Source organism: Octopus bimaculoides, chromosome 11 (genome assembly GCF_001194135.2).
Source record: "Octopus bimaculoides isolate UCB-OBI-ISO-001 chromosome 11, ASM119413v2, whole genome shotgun sequence".
NCBI classification, from domain to species: Eukaryota; Metazoa; Mollusca; class Cephalopoda; order Octopoda; family Octopodidae; genus Octopus; species Octopus bimaculoides.
Window position 1 is genome coordinate 26,535,230 of NC_068991.1, and position 13,199 is coordinate 26,548,428.

The following is a 13,199-nucleotide window of genomic DNA, read 5'->3' on the forward strand; positions in this document are numbered from 1 at the left end:
AGAGAGAGAGAGAGAGAGAGAGAGAGAGAGAGAGAGAGAGAGAGAGAGAGAGAAAGAAAGAAACTTTTGTAGCAAAACATTGTGAAAATATCGCCCTCGCGACAATTTTATTGAGAATAGATATTGCATCTGCACGCCATCTTAATTTTCTTAATCATGATAATTAGTCATCTAATTTTCAATCTTCGCTCTGTCCATCGTAAAAACTAGTAGTACAGTCAGTCTTATTCACCCTAATACTTGAACGGCTGCAAAATCTATTGATCTGAGAATGATAAAAGTCTAAGTCAACACCCGGGAATATACGAACTCCAACTCCCAAAATTTTATTAATTTTAATTTACGATTAAGGCAGCGAACTGGGAGAATCGTTAGCACGTCGGGTAAACTGCTTAGCGGCATTTCGTCCATCTTTACGATCTGACTTCAAATTTCACAGAGATTGACTTTTACCCTTTTGGCGTAGATAAGATATGTGTCAGGCAAGTACTGGGGTCGATGTAACCGACTTAACTCTTTCCCTGAAATTACTGGACTTGAGTTAAAATTTGAAACCAATATTAATTTACGATTCCTCTCGGTCGATACAATATCTGTAAAGGAGTGGAAATTTATGAATTCAGATTCTTCACTCAACATTTTGTTGTGGTTGAAATAAGTATCAATACTGTACAAATGTGGATTTGGTGGAAAGGATCCATTCTATATTAGGTTTATAGATGTATGTCTTCGTAAAACGAAAAATAAAAAATTAATCAGAGAAATCAATGTCATATTTTCCCCAAATTCCTTCTCTGAAACATAGTGTGGAGTGATACGCAGAATTCTGTCAAATGGGTTATATACGTCTACATTTGGTAATGTGACGGTTTATAAATGGTATATATCCTCATAAAATTAGTAGATTGACGGGGAATGAGACAGATGTTAGTTGTGATTTAACGTGACAGCTATTATATCTATAAATCTGTTCACGGGCGATAACTATTAGAAAAGATATTAAAAAAATATTATTTAACTGGGGGTTTTTTTCTACCAATTTATGCCCGCCTTTAATGAGTTTGTATATATTATGCAAATATTAATCTCCTAATTAAATATGTAGCAATTTTGGTCTTTGATAGAAAAACAAAACATAAGTAAAAGTTTCATTAACACCGGAAAAGTGGCACGAATAATATAATACACAAATACACATATAGAGATATATATACGTAGGGAAAAATACATTGCATATCAGTAGTAAATGATGTTATTTCTTTAGTTTACAACATGTGTATTCCATTATCTTAGGAAATTTAATACAAATAAAATGTTAATGTTTAATTGATTCAGGAAACGATGATCATATCTGTTGCTAAAAATTATACAAAAACCAAAATGTTTATCGAACAAATCTTATTCATTTAATAATCAATCTCTTAGTTCCAAGCGAGCGGAAATCTACGGAAATATAATTAATATTTGTCAAATTGTTTCACTGCCGATGATAATTATTCAAGTTCGTTTATACTACATACGCTTAATGCATTATCCTAATTAATAATTGGAATAATGTATTAAGCGTATTCAGTATAAATTATCCTAATTAAATAAATTATGAACAAATATTTCTAATTTAAAAAGTTTTTATGTTATATTATTCTCACGCTGGATCCTTTTTGAAATTTGTAATGCAACATGTAATAAGTGCTGCTCTGAAAAGAATCTGCTAATATCCACTCGTTTATAACAAGACACTGTGTAATAACGTACAGCTAACGTTTACAACGGATTGATTTTTGTTCAATGAAAGTCTAAGTATGATGAAAAGTAACGAGTGGCATTTGTAGCATTGCTTGAGTAATGAGAATGTTTATTATGTATTCAGTGACACATAGTTAACCGAAATTGAAAGAGAAATTGACTTTTCAATTACTCTTACATTCCTTTAGCCTTGTTCATATATATATATATGTTTGTATATTTGTTTGTGTCTGTGTCTGTGTGCATGGAATAACATATTTGCATGTTCACATTATTGTTTTTCATTCAAGCGAAGTTACACCAATATGTCAAAACAATTAAATGTAGCAGTCACATATATGTAAGATATTTTTCTGGTATTTTCTTTTGATATGTTCTTCACTGTCTGACTCTTTTCCTTCTTTTCCCCAGTACGTCATATGCATGTATGTATGTATGTATATATGTATGTATGTATGTATGTATGTATGCATGTATGTATGTATGTATATATGCATGTATGTGTGCATGCATATATGTATGTATTATGCTATGTTAGATATATTATATATTACGTATATACATATATACATGCATATATGCTTATAGATATTACTGTATATAGATTCAAAGTATTCACATTTACGTACTGCACAGCACAAGATATCTCTTTTTGATATTGATTTTTCGTGGAATTACAATATTAAATTGTTCGGACTAGACAACCAAGTAACTTTTAGAAGAGACAAAATAATTTATTGGGTCAACACAATTATATGTTGCTGGTTTTTATCGTATTTCTCCAACAACGACTAAAAACTTTGGCAATCACGGCAAGATTCATGATTCCCGAGAGATGCTTGCGAAAATATACAGCGAAAACCATTTATACTATCAAACCAATTTTTTCACCATAACTTTCATGGATTAGGGTCAAGGTTAATCTATTCGGAGGTACATTTGATTGAAGCAAGTTCAATAATGTTTTTTGATTCGGTTTTATACAACATTATATAACACATGTTACTTTCGAAGTGAAAGTAGTGAAAGTGACGAAAATGAATTCCCATAAATATTTTATCACGCTCACTATAACTTTGTCAAATATTGTTGATTAGCTAGAATACCTTATCAGAGTAAATGTTATATCGCATTAAGCTGGATCCATCACATTTAATGGAGGCAATATCATAGGCAATTAAAAGTTCTTAGAAATCATGCTGTCGGACTGATATAGTAAACCACTTCCAAGATTATTGAAGAGGATGTGAAATGACACGTTCTTGGTAACAAACTAGCATGATTTGTGGATTATCTTCGCCGGAACATAGTTATACTAACGAACATATCACAGGAGTAATCAAACATAACTTTAGAAATAGAGATTATGCAGAGAAAATTGTTAAGTCCTCAGCAATAAAAATTGCAGTGACGACCACACAATCTCAAGAATTAGCGTCATTCGCAGAATGTATAAAACGAAGAAATGTTCATGGTAGCATTGAAATTCTCTGATGCCACTAGACAAAAAAAAATGCAACAATTGTCAAGAGCAACAGGTTATCAGCTATAACAAAATCATCAAAATAATTAGAGATAGATTTAACGTGTATATAAAACTGAGGAAAATACAGGGTATAGAAAGTGTCATGAATTAGAATATTTGCACTACAAATCTTATGACATAAAAACTGAAGAGATTTAACTTAAATTTGCATGTAATGTATATGACAAGATTGTACTTCTATACCTAAATACTTTTCTTGAAAATTTTATCCGAGTGACAAATGCTAATTGTTAGATTTCGTTTTACGATTACATAAGATGTAATGACATTTAATGGTAGTTTGTGCAAACTTTTTATGAATTTAGCAAAGGTTAACATGAGGTTACACGTCATCTTAATTCATATTAAGTTCATAGTAAAATGCATTAATTAGCAAATTCAGTAAAATACTGAGAGCTTTAATGTATTTAAGTGAATAATAGTTACTACCATTTTTACCCTGTGGTCAATGGCTGATGCAGTATTCATTACATTTCTACATTTCGGCTTCGATAATGAATGTACTTGTCAAAAGCCGATGTCGAGTTAACCACTTACTTTCTTCTTTTAGGGTTTGTAACATTGAAGCTTTGAAGTGTGTGCCCGTGGAGGAGGGTGGAAGTCATAAAATACCCTACTATATTTACACTCATAACACTGGTCAACATATATTTTCTGTCACTAAGTTTGTCAATGGTTTTCAGCTAATTTGGGGGCACTGAATCGAAAGCTGTCACCCGATTTTGTCTACAAAAGATTTCTTTAGATATAAAATCTTTTAGTCTTGCTAGAAAAATCTACTTAATGCTCATTGAGGAAGAACTGAAAAAAATTAATAGACGTTATGCCTTACTTTTTTAATCTAATAATTCAAAAGGTTGTGGGAGTAAATACACATTAGCATGTAAGAATTCTGCTTAGTGATAACAAAATATAAATGCAAAATCTTTACTCATTGTGGTCATTCATTCTGATCATCTTATTACTGCAAGAATTTCCTGTGTTTTGATGATCTCTTGTGCACAGCTGCTGGAATATCTCCATCAAGCACCAGCAGTAATCTACCACCATGTTTAAGTCCCGTCTTCTAATACTTTTACATCTTGAAAGTCTTCACCTTGTTCTCCGCAAACATCACTCAACTTCTCTGGAAACCCACCCACGTGACTGTGTAAGTAGTGTAATTTAACGTTCATTCTACATACAAGTGCTTAAAAACTCAAGAGCGGCTCCTCTGCAATCTCTGGATAGTTGTCAGCTTCCCTGTTCCTAAGTATGTTCCACACCACATCAGATAAGGCATTCCAAGCACTAGCCTCCTGTATTCATTGTTGTAACAAAATGTGGATCCCCGATGTGTTATTTTTACTTGAGGTTCGTCAAATATTCCTGCCTTCTTCTCCTTGTCACTGAGATCTGGAAAGGTTGTACATATATATTTGAAGCAGTCAATACAGTGCTCGAGACATTTGATGAATTGCTTCATTACACCAAGTTTCAACATGTTCTGCAAATTTTGTGGGGAGCCCAGGTATTGTCCTCGTCTCCAAGTGTTACTTTAAAGTAAGCAAAGTACACCTTGACAAAGCTATTAATGCTGCACCTTTAAGCACGTGGAATGAAGTTTCCAAAAACGTAACAGAACATATCAGGGACTTTACAGTACGTCCTTCGTTTTGATGTTGCATCCATAACTAGATCACAGAGGTTCAATTCTCACCTGAAAAGAAGAGGAAGGGCTTAAAGCAAAATTCAACCTGAACATATTCAAAATTAGTATGACAATCCAATCAAAATTCCCGTAAACAGTGGTGTAAAGTTAAATTTTGGTATGCTCTAGGTAAATAAAAATATATACCGATGCAACAAAAATGTAATATGATAGAACAAATCTGAGGTCACTTTTGGAATCAGCACCCAAAAATTAATCTAAAAGAGCATTAAAATTTTGTTAGAAAATAAAAGTTTTATTTTGTTGACCAGTGTAATATTACGAGTGCAATTGTTTAATTTTTATCCATATAATTTCACCAAAATAGTCACTAGTAATGAACTAGAATGTATTCAACTGATGCCCGCTGATATCTGGTGATTGACCAATTTACTAAATTTTTATTCGTTTCAAATTCTCTAGCCGCAAACAAAAAGTGATAATTTTCTGGTAAACTAAAAACTCAACAGTAAATTCCAACTTCCTCGTAGGGTTCGATATCCAAACACCAACATTCTAATAACCAAACATAGCAAATTAAGTTGTCCTTTTAATCAATTGCCTAGGAAACATTTATTCTCTATCACAACTTGAATCAAACCCCTGCAGTCTTCGTAATTTCTAGGTCTTGCCGTTTCCATAAAGTTACATCATGTCCAGTTACATATATCATAGCAGAAACAGTATCTCACATGTTAGATCATTTTCAGCTATAGAGGTCTTCTTACATCAACAACTGCTGAACCTAAGACTTGACAACTGTTGCACCAAAAAAAGCAGTTCAACCTTTTCGAACAATTTCACTCACAGATTACAACTTACATCACGTTGCCCTTTAAAGCATAGTGGGTGATCCAGACTTCAGTTCACATTCAGTGATACTTCTCTATTGGTGCAACCATGCACAAATCATGCCTGACTACATTTTCTCTCTAGATATCAACCCGAAAAAATCACAGCAAAGCACACATCCAGAAATTATGCTTTTGATTTTTCCAAAAATTTAAACCTGTCAAACAAATCATAATAGGCATACCGGAGAAAACCTTTAACTAGAATTGAGCTGTAAATGCTTTATTTTTACTGTTTTGGACACATGATCATAGCAGAAACACACTGGTCAAATAAATCTCATTGAATTCATTCAATAAATACATTTCGACAAATAATATGCTCACTTGATCTATGAAAGATTCGAACACTGTATATGAAAAGACAATTACAAATGTAAATTACAGAAAAACTGATAACGGTCATTCTTATGCCAATAACTAATTATTCTTCGATGAGAAACAATGTATATAATAAGTGAACAATATTTATATGCAATTTCAATTGGGACAAATATGATAGAGAAGTGACAAAATCATAAATTCGGTCTGTTTTATCTGTGATATAAATTTCGATTAAACAATACTAGTCAAATTGGAAAGCGGGAGCTGAAAATCAAAGCTTTCATTAATGAATCAATTATAAGAAATGAACGTTTGAAGTGATTATACATTATACTAGAAAATTGCCCCTTGAGTGTTGTGCTTGTGTGTGAGTGTGTGTGTATGTGTGTGTGTGTGTGTGTGTGTGTGTGTGTGTGTGTGTGTGTGTGTGTGTGTGTATGTGTGTGTGTGTGTGCGCGAGAGAGAGAGAGAGAGTGTGTAAATATATGTGTTTGAGTGTGTGTGCATATGCATCAGTGTGTAGAACACTAATACACCAATGCATATAAAATATTAAGGTTAGGAGAATATATATTTACAATAACTATAGTAATTTAAACATACGTTGCAAAGATATAGGCCAAGCCATTTCTGCGTTTCCTGTAGAATAATATGCAGATATATTCGTAGATGTACAATGCACATATACTTACTTACACACATTAGTAATATATAATAATCTTCATGCACATATACTTACACACATTAGTAATATATAATCTACATGCACATATACTTACTTACACACATTAGTAATATATAATACTCTTTTTCCTCAAGCCGCCACAGCGGATATGCGTTCTATCACGCAGCTCCAGGAGAGTGTTTCCAATCCCCATACTTAGCGAATCAGTTTCATGTATCCCCTTTAGATAATATCAAAAGAGTTGTGATATCTTCGTCCTTTACTGTATGTGGAAGATGCCAAATTATAGCTTCCAATATAGCCTTGCATTTGCCACAGAACAGGTAAACCTACCTATACCCCACCCTGCATTGTGTCATTACACCTAACTCTACAATAATAATGATGCATGGAATATACATTTAAATTTCCTGTTTGACCTTGTTAGTGTCATCATATGGATTAACTCATTACATAAAACCTGGTGTTATCTAGTGTAATTATGAAACCAAACTTAAAAGTTTGTTTTCATAGTCTACGTGTTCGTTGTTTGTGAATAATCTCTCCGATAAATAATTAGAAAAAGAATGGACACATGATATATGAGAGTGTATCATTCACTTTAGGTGTCAAAGAACTAAATGTTTATACATCAGTTTTGTAATTTTAGGAGTTTTTTTGCATTTAAATTTGTGTTCTATATTACTTTCTTCCATTTCAGTTAAATGCCCCTTTGTCCCGCTTGCAATGAGTATATAAATATACTTCTTATAGATACTGTTTGCCATTATTGATTACATTTCACAAAACAACACGAACGGAAAAAAATTCATCAGGAAATTTATTTTGGTCTACGTTTATAGTTTAAAGTGTTATAAAGTCGGGAATAGTCTTTTGGGAATCGTGTTGCATAAAATATTTACTGACTGAAGAATGATGTTTATGCAACTAACTTCCTATAAGAAATTTCTTTTTGTCCAAAATACTTTTTGAAACAAGATGGTTATTATTACCTTCACCTTCGCTAAGGCGGAGGTATTGTTTTTAGTCTTGTTTCTTTGATTGTTTGTTTGTCCGTGGACAAGATATCTCAAGAACTGCTGAATGGATTCGGATGAAACTTTTAGCGATGTTTGGCGTTGTGACTAGCACGAACTGATTAGATTTGGGGATCGATCGGGTACCGGACAAATATTCTAGATTATTGTTTGATGAATTGTCACCGGTGCTGGCATTCGAAGATTTAATGAAGTACTTGGCGTAAATGAGGGTAAGTGACGAAATTTAAGAGCAGAATAATTAGTGACCTTATGTAAATTTAAAGAAAAAAGAGAAGAAAAAGGGAAAACCAACAGATACAAGACAGAATATTGAACTGCTAGTAAAACGTTATATAAAATCAGTAAAATGAAATTGCCTGCTTATGAGGGGCAGGTAAGTCATTCCATCCTCATTTTTCATTGCATTCATAATTTCATACGATATGTGTTTTTATGTATCCCATTGTATTGTTTTGTGTGTACTTGTATTGTCCCCCCTCTATAAGAGCCATGCACTCAATAAAAGAAATAAGGACTTTGGTGTTGTAATCGAGTCATTTGATTCCCTGTTGCATTTGGTGTCTGTTCGTTTCATGTAAGTCTTGTTCTTGTTTAAATTGTTGAAGGCCTAATCGTATTACTGAGTTGTTAAATTTATTGTTTGTGAATTTTTAATTTCTTCCCCATTTATGGGTGAAGCTGTGAATAATAACAATATGGAAAGTCAACGAGTTCCAGCAGGCAGTTACGCTGCAGTAATTGGGAATAGTCTAACGACAGATATCCTGCAAGTAAGAAAAATTCCACTGAACAACACAAATTTTAAGAAGTATAATAATTTTTACGAATGGAGGGAGACAGCCTGAGGCTGATGCCGCCCAAGGAAATTATGGAATAAGAAACATAAAATAGGACAGTAATAAACAGAACTCTGCCTATTGCTACAAAAAGAGTTGAAATAGGTAATCGCAGAGGTAATCGAAGAACGCTTGAAGGAAATTAGAAGCCTAATTATGTATTACACCAGAGGAAAGAAATATGGCACAGTGGAAGTACGCTTCATGAGTGAACAAGAAGCAATAAAACACTCAACTGCGCCTTTGAGATCAACTGAGTGGGTATTGCTACCAACCTACTGTGGTAAACGTGCAGTTAGAATGAGGATTAGTAGAGTGCCCTGAGTAATAGACGAGGCGTAGCAGGTGTTAGCCATCCTCTATAATACAAAAGAGGACGCTAAAATAATTAAAATCACAAGAACTACGGTGGTAAACTGAAGGATATACGGTCTTGAGCTGACGGTCTACATTAGTTATCAGACATCCACACATTTTCAGAGGAATTATTGTTACCGGACGAGACGAACCTAATAGTTGTAGTAGAGGGAAGACCTCCCATATGTTTTCAGTGCTGAGTACGGGGACACATGAAAGCTAAGTGTCCCCAGAAACACGAAGAGGACGTGACGGAGATGGAACAGCAAGAAGAGGTAGACCTGCAAGGCATAGAAGAGCAGAGACCGGTGGAAAATATGGAAGACAGATACACAGTGGTGAAGTGGAAGAAAAGACAAGAACACGCGGATTCACCACCAAAGAGTCCCATGAAGAAAAGAAAAGGAAGTGTAGAAGAGAGACAATATATACCAACTGGAGGAAAAGCGAACGAGCAGAAAAGAAACGAGATGTCGGCAAAATTAAGCGAGAAAGACGAAGAGAGAAAACAGAGAGCGATACCAGCAACTAGCACGGAGGAGAAAGTAAAATAACAGAAAAAAAGGAAGATAGAAGATAAATGACAAAAACATCGAATGAGAGACAAGCAGAAAGGAAAGAGATGGCAATACCAGCAACAGCGGAAGAGATTAGTGATGGAAATCAGAGAGTAACACTGAAAGGAAAACAATTGAGAACTATGATACAGTACAGAAAAAATGTAGAAATTGATGAAAGATATATTATTTGCATTATTTACATTCGACGGGTGTTTGTCCTCATCTTTGTTTTTAATACAACGTCTCGGCTCGTATACCCTCCAGCCTTCTTCGGGTGTCTTGGGGAAATTTGGAACCTGGGTTCTCATTCCTAAGATATTTTTCGATGTTGCTGTTGTTATTATTATTATTATTATTATAACAAGAATAACAACATCGAAAAATACCTTAGGAATGAGAACCCAGGTTCGAAATTTCCCCAAGACTTCCGAAGAAGGTTGGAGGTTATATTAGCCGAAACGTTGTGTTAACAACAAACAAGATGAGGACAAATATCCGTGGAATGTAAATAATGTAAATAATGCACATAATTCCCCCTCTCTTAAATATAGAATTGTAAAAAAAGATCACGGAAATGAAAAATGTAATTAGGATGAAGTTAGCGCCTAAACCGTGAAACGAAGGATTTAAAGTAATCTTACTTGTAAAAGAGAAATGTGAAAAGCTGAAGGAACTATTAGGGGAAATGATAGGGATATCACCGTTACAGTTTCGATCCAAGAGTTGCCACTGGTATGGCTTTTGAGGACATAGTGGAATATCTAATATAAAGGAAAGTACGTGAGATATTTAAAATTCTTAAATAAGAAGTGTTTTTCAAAAATGATGGTAAAAAAGGAATTATGAACTGTGTGATACATAAACAGTAAAATGGAACTGCCTGCTTGTGTAGGGCAGGCAAGTCATTTCATCTCATTTATAAGTTATTCATAATTTCATCCGCTATAGGATTTGTGTACCCCGCTGTATTGTTTTGTCTGTCTTTGTATTGTCCCATCTTTATAAGAGACCCTGTGCGTAATAAAATAAATCAGGACGTTGGTGTTGCCTTGATGGAGGTTTGTGTTCTCTGAGTGCTCTTGTTGTGATATATATTTTGACATAGAACAAAGAAATAATAACAAGTTATTATATAAGATTACTTACTATGCAATATTCAGCATTTAGACTGCCTCTCAGCACATCCCTCTCTCTTTCTCTCTCCCTCTTTCTCTCTCTCTTTCCCTCTCTCTTTCTCTCTCTCACTCACTCTCTCTCTCTTTCTCTCTCTTTCTTTCTCTCTCTTTCTTTCTCTCTCTTTCTTTCCCTCTCTCCATTTCTCACTGCATTTCTCTATCTTTTTTACCCTCTCTCTATTTATCTCTCCCTTTCTTTCCCTCTCTCCATTTCTCTCTCTCTTTCTTGTTCGCTCTCTCTCCCTTTATTTGATTAAAATCTGCTTCAAATTCAATTCTCGTTCAGTAGCTGGAGTTTACCAACACATCATACATTGTCTCTTCTTCACAACACTCCAACGTTCTTATTTCTCCTGAGTTTACACTGAGCACAACTAATTTTAAAACTGCAATATACTATTCCAATGAAACGACATTAGTAACTTCTCTTCCTCTTCCAACTACACATTTCTCACTCTAATATCGAAAATATCTTAGTGTTAAAAAGCATTACGAATTCTCCCTTCATTGTGTAAAAGCAAATACCAAAAGTTTGTGTGTGTACTCTTAAATAAGATATATACTCGACATCATCACTATTTATAAAAACTAAACAGCTTGCCGTGAACACCATGTTCACTTCCTCGGAAGACACGAAGAAGATGTTCTACAGAAGAGATTAATTTCCAATCATTCATCCTAATTACCCAGTTACATTTGAAAGTCTTATGATATATAGTCCATCAGGAAGAAAGTAAGTGATTCGCTAAACACAGCTCCTTCTCTAGATATATGACATAAATCATTATTATCTTGGGTACCATACATTTCGAGAATCTGCATTAATTTCAATTAGTGGAAATTGTTCAAAACCTTGCTAAATCCAACAACCAACTCATCCCATCCATTCGAAGATTTCTCTTGGCGCTGTATGATGTAATGTGTATAACATCATTATATATATACACACTTACTATCTCTATTACATTATTTTTATTTTATCTTACCCTATTATTGTAACTTATTTGCCCGCATGTTAGTTTCCTAAAATTTGGATTCTCTGAAGAACCCTTAAGACGCAACCATTGTCCAATCTCTCTCCAGTGTTTGTTCATCACTGTATATCAATGATGTGATGTGGATAATTTGGTAGATTTGGCAGCCTCATGGTAGGAACGGCTGTAAGAGTTTAGTATTTGTACACTCGTCTATTATTCACAGTAAACATTTGGTTATAAATATGTAGTAAGCATTTGGTTATAAATTCGTAGGTACACATCCAGTAGTATATTAGATATTTAATATCCATTAGATGGTTACTTAACCTCTAACTCATACAGACATATATATATATATATATATATATCAATTTAAATACACAACCAAAAGAGCTACTAATAGTTTCATGCTAATATGATACTTGACCAGGCATATTTAAAAAATATGCCATCTATCTGAAAGCATTATTTTAGGCTCTGTTTATGCGTTACATATATTTTAAAAACAAGGATGCTGGACAAGAAAAATAAGAAAAGTGAGCATGTTTACTGCAAAAAGTGGAACGGGAAAGAGAAACGAAATCAAGAAAACAACGATCCGCGTCCTTCCTGATTGCAGAAAGCTCATTGAATACAACTGGTTTAGAAAAAAAGTAACAGATAATCTGTCAAAATGTTCCGAGCAGCAACACAATCCAGAGCGGTTGGTGCCCTCCTATTCCATAAAAAAACACCTGTCCATGTGTGCGCACCAGTTAAAACTTTCAGCCCTGGAATTAAACAGTGTGTTAGAATTGTTGGATCGAGGATGTACGTCAAATCTTTCTGTTACGCATAAGTTGCATTTCTTAGATCCATTAACATATAGCTTGGATTTCTCCATTATTCTCCACCTAATCGCATGTGGTTTGGAGCTGATCTTCAAATTCCATACATGACCAGACAACTTATTTACATTTCTTTTATCTAGGTACGGGAAAGAAGACAGGTGGTTTGCATAACGTCTCTTGAATTCGCCCTCACACAACTTGATGATGTAATCTTCTTTGCAATTGATTTGTTTTCGAGCGTAGCTGTAACTTCAAACTCGTATATGGCGAAGTTTATCACACATGCTAGGCTGCAGCTAAACTGGGGAACGCCATGTAGAGTCTTAGCAGAATAAATCGACCCTCGGACTTATTATTTTTTGAAGCATGGTAGTTATTCTATCGGTTGTCTTTGCCGAACCACTAAGTTACGGGTACGAAAACACACTAATACTTGTTGTCAATCTGCGGTGGGGGAAAGTACCTACGTAAAAGCACAGAGAGCTATATGTATGTATGTATGTATGTATGTATGTATGTATGTATGTATGTATATATATATGTTTATATGTATGTATATATATATGTTTATATGTTTTCTCA